The sequence below is a fragment of the Rhinopithecus bieti genome, unplaced genomic scaffold (genome assembly GCF_001698545.2).
Source record: "Rhinopithecus bieti isolate Rb0 unplaced genomic scaffold, ASM169854v2 scaffold_7681, whole genome shotgun sequence".
Classification (NCBI taxonomy): Eukaryota; Metazoa; Chordata; class Mammalia; order Primates; family Cercopithecidae; genus Rhinopithecus; species Rhinopithecus bieti.
This window is the reverse complement of record NW_016806571.1, coordinates 4,028,601-4,039,597: the sequence shown is the minus strand read 5'-3', so window position 1 is coordinate 4,039,597 and position 10,997 is coordinate 4,028,601. Positions and strand designations below refer to the sequence as shown.

General features: G+C 41.6%; 1 protein-coding gene across 13 annotated transcripts in view; it reads left to right on the top strand.

Annotated features, from left to right (window-relative positions):
- Positions 1-10,997, top strand: part of ADGRF3 (adhesion G protein-coupled receptor F3) — a 42,706-nt gene that overhangs the window by 17,101 nt on the left and 14,608 nt on the right. Inside the window, exon 2 of one of the 13 annotated variants that reach the window (XM_017876877.1) lies at positions 8,489-8,607. The exons of 11 other annotated variants lie outside the window; for them this stretch is intronic. The gene's annotated coding sequence lies outside the window, so the exon portion shown is untranslated. Of the gene's footprint in view, positions 1-8,488; positions 8,608-10,997 lie in introns of those variants that run through there. One more of the 13 variants, XM_017876884.1, reaches the window with a different exon arrangement.

Genomic DNA, 10,997 nt, shown 5'->3' with positions numbered 1-10,997 from the left:
TATTTATTTATTTTATTTTATTTTGAGACATAGTCTCACTCTGTCCCCCAGGCTGGAGTACAGTGGCGCAATCTCAGCTCACTGCAACCTTCACCTTCCAGGTTCAAACAATTCTGCCTCCCAAGTAGCTGAGACTAAAGGTGCATGCCACCATGCCTGGCAAATTTTTTATATTTTAGTAGAGATGGGGTTTCATGGTGTTGCCCATGCTGGTCACGAACTCCTGAGCTCAGGCAGTCCACCCACCTCGGCCTCCCAAAGTGCTGGGATTATAGGCGTGAACCATCGTGCCCAGCCGGTGGGATTTATTCTTTAGTTCGGAGATAAAGGTCCAAACTGATCCTACCCCAGATTTAAGGAGAGAGGTTGGTACCCAATCTCATTTTTATGTGGCCTAGGTATTGTATGATCAGTTCTCTTATATTCAGCAATTGTGACCCATCAAATGGCCTTCACCTACATCATAATACCAACTGGACTCAAGGAGCCCATCTTGCTTTCTCATCAAAGGATATTTATAAGGGATTAACTTGAGTGTTCTAAGAAAAATTTGATACTGGAAATAATCTTGCTTAAAATAAAACATGCTTTCCAAAGAGCACTGTGAATGGTTCTGGAGTAGAGGCAATAAGTCTAGGAAGTATTTCAATGGTTACAAGTATTAAGGAGGTGGAAGATTTAGGGAAAACCTGGAAGGAAGTATTTTCCTAGGAGAGGAGGGAGTGTTAATGAATACCTGTGGTTCCTTAGGCATTCAAGTTTGAATTAACTTTCAGTTTATCTTGTTGGAGAAACAAATAAGCAAACAATACAGTTATAATACAAAATTTAAAACTTTCTTAATCTTTGAAGTTTGAGGGCTAGGCATGGAGGCTAGTGCCTATAATCCCAGCAGTTTGGGAGGCTGAGGTGGGAGGATTGCTTGAGGCCGGGAGTTTCATAGTGAGACCCTGTCTCTGCAAAAACAAAAAATATTAACATAAAGTTTGAATATGTATATATGTATATATTTTTTGAGACAGACTCTCACTCTGTTGTCCAGGCTGGAGAGCAATGGCGTGATCACAGCTCACTGCAGCCTTGACCTCCTGGGCTCAGGTGATCCTCCCACCTCAGCCTCTCAAGTAGCTGGGACTACAGGCTCACACCACCATGCCCAGCTAGTTTTTCTATTTTTTGTAGAGACGGGGTTTCACCATGTTGCCCAGGCTGGCCTTGAACTTCTGAGCTTATGGGACCCACCCACCTTGGCCTCCCAAAGTGCTGGAATTACAGGTGTGAGTCACCATGCCTGGCCTAATTTTGTATTCATCACTTTTTGTTTTGTGCTATTTCTTTTCAAGTAGTTGCTCTCTGGTTTGTTGGCTTCCCATCCTGCTTTCCAGTCTGGATAGCCTTTATAATCTAATTCCACTTCCATTTTTATTCACACCTCTGGCAGCAATGATCCCAAACTGCAGTAGTGTAGTTCTCTGACCTCACAACAATCTGCATCATACCTGTGTACTTTGTCATTGTGGTTCCCAGTGTCTAAAATGTCTGTCCCCTCACAAGGCAAACTCGTTTACCCAACTACTGAACAGATTTCTATTTTAACACATTCCAGTGTAGAATTTTGGGGAATAAAAGAAATTAAAGTTGAGATGTCAAAGATGCATTTTATCATCTCTAAAGAAACTTTATAAATAAGTAGTAAAATATGTGTAACTAAAAGCTAATGGGGAGGAGTTCAAATGAGATAATTATAAAAAGAAATTAACTCAAAAGAGGGAAATAAGGGAGAAAAAAGGAGAAGAAAAAGTGGACTAAATAGAAAACACATAGACAAGTTTAAACTTATCAGTAATTATAATTGACTATAAATAGCATAAATGATTTGATAAAGGCAAAGGTAGTCATAACTGATTAAAAGAATAAAACTAAACCAAAATACATACTATTTATAACAGATATCTAAAGGTTTTTTGTTTGTTTCTTTTGTTTTGTTTTTGCCTTTTGTTTTTTGTGTTTTAGAGATTGGTCTCACTCTGCACCCAGGCAGGAGTACGGTGGTACGATCATAGCTCACCGCAGCTCATACTCTTGGGCTCAGGTGATCCTCCCACCTCAGCCTCCCGAGTAGCTGGGACTGTGGGTACACACCACCGTGCTTGGCTCAGAGTACACATACTTTGGTATTTTTGGTTTTTTTTTTTTTGAGATGGAGTTTTGCTCTTTCACCCAGGCTGGAGTGAGGTGATGCGATCTCGGCTCACTGCAACCTCTGCCTCTGAGTTCAAACCATTCTCCTGACTCAGCCTCCCGAGTAGCTGGGATTACAGGTGCACACCACCACGCCCAGGTAATTTTTGTGTTTTTAGTAGAGACAGGGTTTCACCATGTTGGCCAGCCAGGCTAGTCTCGAACCCCTCCCCTCAGGTGATCCACCTGCCTCGGCCTCCTAAAGTGATTACAGGTGTGAACCACTGCACTCGGCCACACATACTTTTTTATTACATACAGAACACTTACAAAAGCTGACCATATGCTGGCCCATAAAACTAACCTCAAAAAATATTAAAGATTGATAATCATAACGATTATCTTCTCTGACAAGAATGTAATCAAGCTAAAAGCAGTGACAAAAATATAACCAGATAATTTCATTTGTTTAGAAATTAAGACATAACACTTCTAAGTAGCCAACAAAGAAGAAATCAAAAGAGAAATCAGAAAATATTTTGAATGAAATGATAATAAAAATACATATCAAAATTGTGAGATGCAGGGGCCCAGTTCTAGGAAAGATGGAGTAAGCATCCTCCACCCTGTCTCTCCCACTGAGTGAAGCTATACACCTGGAAAGATTGCACAGAACTGATACTTGAGGACTCTAGAAAGTAAACAGTAGCAGGTGGATTGGGGAAGAAGTCCAGAATGCAAAATACCACTGAACTGGTGGTGAGCTTCACATTTTTTCTTCAGGTATGCACTGGCCTGAACTCAAGGCAACCCCAAACCCATAAATGTGCAGTTGCACAGATAGACAGAACTACAGAAGAAACCCCCTAGGTCTGGCTCAAGGAGAGGGAAGGAAGACCCTAACACTCAGAGAGAGTGGAGGAAATTCCACCTTTTTTTTTTCTTTTTTCTTTGTTCTTTCACACCCAGCCTCTAAACAATCGCATAGCAGCAGTGGCGGTGAGGATCCACAGGAGCCTAGAACTCTGAGGGAGAGGAACTTCCTCTGATCAGAATGTATGGTGCTAAGAGGGCAGGGCAAACCTCCATTGCTTTTTCTCTCTGCTGCAAGGCCCCATCTGTGAACAGACACAGGAAGTGCATGGTAAAGCAGGGAAATAAAGCCCTGGATTTCTGGCCAGAGAACCAAAAAGAGGAGTCCCAGGGAGCCAGAAAGTATCAGAATGACCAGAAAGGAAGAGAACAAGAAGATGACCCCATACCATTTTATGAGCTCCCGGGATCACTTCCCAGTTGTACTTTGCGTGGATCTGACCCTAAACCACAAACCACCAGCACAACTGCACCAAGAGACAAACCATCCATCACACAGGCCTCAGACCGGCCACTGGGTGGCACACATCTGCAGAAGATCTGAATAGCACTGTAAAGGTTTTGAAATGAGAATTGATGTTGAAAGCACAGTCCACAGTAGGTTAATGAGAACTTGTGGTTGAACCAAGCCAGGTAGATTACCTACTAAAAAAGAAACATTAACACTTCCCACAGGTTTTAAACAAGATCCAGAGTCTCATAATATTCAAAATTTCCAGGATGAAACTCAAAATTAATTGGCATTTGAAGAACCAGGAAATCTCAACTCACACGGAAAAAAACAATCAACAGATACCAACACTGAGATGACAAATATGTTGGAATTATCTTAAAAAGACATTAAAGTACCTATTACAAAAGTGCCATGAGTAAATGTGAACACTGTTTTAAAACTAAAGAAAAGGCAAAAGTCTCAAGGAGAAAATAGAAAATATAAAGAAGAACCAAATGGGAAATTTAGAACTGAAATATATGATAACCAAAAATGCAAAAGTTATTGCATGAGCTCTGTATTAAATTACTACCATGGCTGCTATAACAAATAGCTACAAATGTAGTAACTTAAAGCAAAACAAATGTATTATGTAATGTGATGTGTTCTGAGAATGAGAAGTGTGAAATGAATCTTAGAGGTAAAATCAAGATGTCAGCAGACCTGCATTTCTTCTGGAGACTGCAGGGAAGAATCCATTTCCTTGCTCTTCCCAACTTCTGGAGCCTGTCATCAATCCTTGCCCTTTCCTTTATCTTTAAAGTGCATCAGTTTCACTGAACACAGTGGCTCACATCTGTCATCCCAGAACTTTGGGAGACCAAAGCAGGAGGATCATTTGAGCCCAGGAGTTTGAGACCAGCCCCCCATCCCTACAAAAAATAAAAATAAAAGTTGGCCAAGCGTGATGACACACACCTGTGGTCCCAGCTACCCAGGAGGCTGAGGCTCGCTTGAGCCCATGAGGTCAAGGCTGCAGTGAGCCATGATTGTGCCACTGAACTCCAGCCTGGGCAACAGAGTGAGACCCTGTCTCAAAAAATAAATACATAAAGTGCTGCATCAGTCCAACCTCAGCTTTTTTGTTTCTCACATTCCTGTCTCCCTTTTACAAGGACCTTGTGATTACATTGGGCCCACACAGATTATCCGTGATAATCTCCCTCTCAATATTCATAATTTAATCACATCTGCAAAATCCCTTTTGACATATACATTTACATATCCAGAAGTTCTAGGGATTAGTACATGGACATCTTTGGGTGGTCATATTCTGTCTATCCAGGCTTAACAGCAGAACAGAGATGACAGAGGAAAAAGTCAGTCAACTTAAAGATAGATCAGTGGAAATGATCCAATCTGAAAAACAGAGAAAAAAAGATTGAAAAACTGAACAGAATTAAGAAAATGTGGCACATATACACCATGGAAGACTATGCAGCCATAAAAAAGGATGAGTTCATGTCCTTTGTAGGAACATGGATGCAGCTGGGAACCATCATTCTCAGCAAACTATCCCAAGAACAGAAAACCAAACACCGCATGTTCTCACTCGTAGGTGGGAATTGAACAATGAGAACACTTGGACACAGGAAGGGGAACATCACACACTGGGGCCTGTTGTGCAGTGGTGGGGAGGGGAGAGGGATAGCATTAGGAGATATACCTAATGTAAATGACGAGTTAATGGGTGCAGCAAACCAATATGGCACATGTATACATATGTAACAAACCTGCACATTGTGCACATGTACCCTAGAACTTAAAGTATAATAATTAAAAAAAGAAAAAAGAAAAATTGAACAGAGCCACTGAGATCTGTGGATAAAATACTAAAAAGGCAGCCAGACGTGGTAGCTCACGCCTGTAATCCCAGCACTTTGGGAGGCGGATCATGAGGTCAGGAGATCGAGACCATCTTGGCTAACAGGGTGAAGCCCCGTCTCTACTAAAAATACAAAAAAATTAGCCGGGTGTGGTGGCATGCGCCTGTAGTCCCAGCTACTTGGGAGGCTGAGGCAGGAGAATCGTTTGAACCTGGGAGGCGGAGGTTGCAGTGAGCAGAGATTGCACCACTGCACTCCAGCTTAGGCAACAGAACAAGACTCCATCTCAAAAAAAAAAAAAAAAGAAAGGAAAAGCCTAATAGTTGAGTCATTAGAGCTCCAGAGAAGAGGAGAAATAATTCAGTGCAGAAAAACTATTTGAAATAGTGGCTGATGAAAGACATAAATCTACAGATGCAAAAGCTCACCAAATCCAAAAAGGATAAGTCCAAAGAAAGCCCACCTTAAACACATCATAACTGCTAAAAACTAAAGTCAAAGAAAAAATCTTGAAAGCAGCCAAAGAAAAATGATACATTACTTATAGGGGATCAATGAGTTATATGGCTGTGGATTTTATTTTGGAAACCATGAAAGCCGGAAAGAAACGGAACAACACTTTTAAATACTGCAAAGACCATATATTTTAACTCGATTTTATTAGATGAAGTGGTTGTCTTGAATCACAAGGCTCATTAATCCCATTCCTAACCTAATGACCACTTTTCTACCATGCTGTGGTTTGAATGTGTCCCCCAAAGTTCATGTGTTGGAAACTTTATCCCTAATGCCACAGCATTGAGAGGTGGAGACCTTTAAGAGGTGATTAGGTTGTGAGGACTCTGAGTCCGTTTTGTGTTGCAATAACAGAATACCACAGACTGGCTAATTTTTTTTTTTTTTTTAAAGATGTTTATTTCTTACAGTCCTGGAGGCCTATGGGAGTAGGCTTCTAATAAAAGGGTAAGTTAGGGCCCCCTTCCTCTTTCTCTCTCTGTCTCTGTCTCTCCCACCCCTACCTCCCACTCTCCCACCATCTCTCTCTCTCTCTCTCTCTCTCTCTCTCTCTCTCTCTCATGTGCTCTCTTGACTTTCCGTCTGCTGCCATGGGATGACAGAGCAGGAAGGCCCTCACCAGATGTGAGCCCCTCAACCTTGGACTTCTCAGCCTCCAGAGCTGTAAGAAATAAATGTCTTCTCAAAACAAACAAACAAACAAAAAAAAACAAATTACGCAGTCTGTGGTATTCTGTTATTGCAACACACAACAAACTCAGACGTACTGATACAGCATCCTTGGTTTTTCTGAGCATGTGTTAATACATTCTTTTAGCTGCAAGTAACAGAAAACTGCTCTAACCAGCTCAAAGGGAAATAATGAAAGGAAGTCAGGGTCTCTGATGGAACTCAAGATCAGGAGTACAAATGAGCATCAGGGATAAACTGAATTTGAAAAGAGAAACTCACCTCAAGTTTGTCTGTTTCTGTATCTACATTAGTTTTACTTTTCCTTGGAGCTCAGACTATTTTCCCAGTCCTCGTGACAGAAAACCAACAGCTGCTGAGTTTTACAAGTTGTAGGCCCAACCCCAGACTCTCACTGGGTCCCAGTTCCAAAATTACCCCGAAAGAGAGAAATTGTTCCTACTTGGTTTTAGATGTGGACTGTATTGTAATTAGAGATTAGTGTAACCAAGTATATAACAACTACTTTGGCCAAACGTGGTGGCTCACTCCTGTAATCTCAGCACTTTGGGAGGCCAAGGCAGGTGGATCACTTGAGGTCAGAAGTTTGAGACTAACCTGGCCAACATGGTGAAACCCGGTCTGTAATAAAAATGCAAAAATTAGCCAGGCGTGGTGGCAGGCACCTGTAGTCCCAGCTACTTGGGAGGCTGAGGCAGGAGAACCGCATGAACCTGGGAGACGGAGGTTGCAGTGAGCCAAGATTGTGCCATCTCACTCCAACCTGGGTGACAGAGAGATACTCTATCTCAAACAAAAAAGAAAAAGGCTACTTCCATGGTAAACCTATGGTTATGGGCAGAGAGCAGTTTCTAAGAAATGAGCCAGAAAATAAGTAGAATATAATCGTGAACAATAGGTTCTCAGTACAAGAACCTGCTATTTTTTGCCCTTGACACACATTTCTCTAGGGTTTCTAACAAGCTACTCAAAAATATTTTCTAGGTTTATTGACTTTATAAAATCTACTTCCTTGTATATTTCATCATTAAATGAAGTTTTCAGTTTTCCTTCTCACTAGAATATTGAAATAAGTTCACTACTGCATGGTCTGGCAGGGAATGCTTACTCACTTCTCCCATTTCCACAGAGCGAAAGGAACTTCCGCTTCCAGAAGTATATATTCTCTGTTCCCTCTCCCTCTCACCCAAGCAAAAAGTGACTTATATCACGTTTTAACGTAAGGGGAACAGAGAGGGATTTCTGACCAGAGAACCGGAATATATCTTTCTGGTAAGGATATATTCTGGTAAGACTTGGAGAATGAGCTCTGGGTGCCCCATCTTTTGGATTGGCCAATCCTCCATACTTGTCCTCAGCTGCCGGTCCCCAGAGAGGTAGACCTGGCGATGCCTTGCTGTGCCAGTGACTGAGTTAGTGAATTCAGTTCGAGGGGGATGTATTGGGAAGTACACTTGGCTCAGATCAAAATCACCTTCTCTCAGCTTTTCCATCAATGAAGCTGACTCATGTCTGCTTTCCCATTAGTGACCCCTTCCCAAACCATAACACGTAGTTGTTGACTCAAAGAGAAAAATGTTCTTCTTTCATGGAGTAATATGACCATCTTGCAGCCATCCAGGATTTGTATATCTTATATTTTTTTATACCCACATCAGTCATCTTCTCTTATATGATTTCAGGATATTATCTCACACTTAGGTAGGTTATCTACACCTCCAAAATTATAAAATAATTTTCATTAATGTGTTTAAATAGATGCGGAATGGTACCTAACAGATACTTAAGTTTATAAAATTATAACCCTGAATTATGCCTTAAAATTAGGACCCTGGCTTAAGGATTTGAAATTATTTTATCTTTAGAAGAAACAGTTCTTCTCCACTCTAATGTCCTGGTTTCTCCATAGGTTTATTCCTATATAAGGTCAGCATGAAACTTTTGTGAAGTCCCCACATCCTGTAAGAATCAAAGAAAGCATCAGAAATTCCATGAGTTTCTTCAGCTTCTCCAAGTTGTGCTCTTGAGGTACATAGTTTTAATATAAACTCTGAAGCAGGGTTTTCTGAACAGTCCCAGACAGCAAATATGGGATCTCATTCTAGGGTCCAGAGTTAGATACTTAAATTATAGATCTAAGGCTGCCATTATTCCTTCTGAATAACTTTATACCATTTCTTTTAACATTTTAATGTCAGAAATACCTTTTTTCCTATAAAGACATATATAATGCATCCAGCTTTTTGTTAAAATACCTCTTCTTGTCAAATATTTCACAGATCAGTAATTTTATGGTATCAAACAATTTTGAACACACTCTTTCTATATTAGAGTTTTCTGCGTCAGCCGAGGGTTAGCTGACTCGCCGTTACTGGAATTGTGCTGCAGCTGGGTGAACAGCTGTACATTTCCCCTTCTTTCTACGCATGTCCCATGATGTGGCCATCGCCACTGGCCACAGCTTGGTAGCACCCATCAGAAATCCTATATCGCATAATAGCTGCTATGACCTCTGAACCCAAATCGTATTTGTGCAAATACACCAAGATCCCAGTCAGAATGGCTGTTACTAAAAAGCCAGAAATTAACAGATGCTGGCGAGGTTGTAGAGAAAAAGGAACGCTTATACACTTGGCGGGAGTGTAAATTAGTTCAGCCATTGTGGAAGACAGTGGCAATTCCTGAAAGACCTAAAGACAGAAATACCATTCTACCCAGCAATCCCATTACTGGGTCTACACCCAACGGTATATAAATCATTCTTTTATAAAGACACATGCATGTGGATATTCACTGCAGCACTGTTCATAGTAGCAAAAACATGGAATCAACCTAAATGCCCATCAATGATAGACTGGATAAAGAAAATGTGGTACATATATACCATGGAATACTATGCAGCCATAAGAAAGAATGAGATCATGTCTTTTGCAGGGACATGGATGGAGCTGGAGGCCATTATCCTTAGCAAACTAACACAGGAACAGAAAAAAAACCAAATACCACATATTTTCACTTGTAAGTGGGAGCTAAATGATGAAAACACATGGACACATAGAGGGGAACAACACACACTAGGGCCTTTCAGAGGGTGGAGGGAGAGGATCAGGAAAATAACTAAATGGGTACTAGGCTTAATACCTGGGTGGTGAAATAATCTGTACAACAAACCCCCATGACTCAAGTTTACCTATGTAACAAACCTGCACTTGTACCCCAGAACCTAAAAGTTAAAAAAAAATACCAAGATTCAATGTCTGGTTCATAGAGGTAACTAATATGCAGCAACCCCAGCAGTTACTTTCTCTTTCTTTCTTTTTTTTTTTTTTTTTGAGACAGGGTCTTTCTGTGTTGCCCAGGCTGGAGCGCAGTGGCACAATCACAGCTCACTGTGGCTTTGACCTTCTGGGCTCAGGTGATCGTCCCACCTCAGCCTCCCATGTAGCTGGGACTACAAGCATGTGCCACCACACCCAGCTAATTTTTTGTAGTGATGAAGTTTTGCCATACTGAGGTTTTGTCATGTTGCCCAGGCTGGCCTTGAGCTCCTGGACCTTAAGTAATCCACCCGCCTCAGCCTCCCAAAGTGCCAGGATTACAGGCATGAGTCACCACACCTGGCCCCAACAGTTACTTTCTATAAGAAGTAATGGAGGCTGGGCGTGGTGACTCATGCCTGAATCCTAGCACTTTGGGAGGCCGAGGCAGGTGGATCTCTTGAGGCCAGGAGTTTGAGACCCGTCTGGCCAACATGGTGAAACTCCATCTCTACTAAAAATATAAAATTATCCCGGTGTGGTGATGGGCACCTGTAATCCCAGCTACTTGGGAGGCTGAGGCAGGAGAATCACTTAAACCTGGGAGGTGGAGGTTGTAGTGAGCCAAGATTGTACCATTGTACTCCACCCTGGGCAACAGAGTGAGACTCTGTCTCAAAAAAAAAAAAAAAAAAGGAGGCCAGGTCCAGTGGTGGCTCATGCCTGTAATCCCAACTACTTAGGCAGGCTGAGGTGGGAGAATCACTTTGGTCCAGGACTTTGAGGCCAGTCTGAACAACATAACGGGACCCTGTCTTTAAAAAATAAAAATGAAATAAGGGAGCACTGCTTACCAGCAGCCTTCAAAATCCATGTTTAGAGGTGTCCAGGAAGCAACCTAGGAGCTCAGAAAAGCTGCCAGCAGTTAAAAACTGATTAGTTTCCAAAAATTAGTATGTATATTGGAGGGACAAAGGACAATCACCTTGTGGTTCACTTTGGACTTGGGAGTACGTAGGTGGTAGCAATAAGTCCCTGTTGGTCTGAACTCCACTCTGCCTAAGACCTGATTCAGCCTGTGGGTGCTTCCTGACTCCCCATGAAACTGATCAGTCCATAAGACTAAGATTTTTATATATATATAATTTATATTTATATATT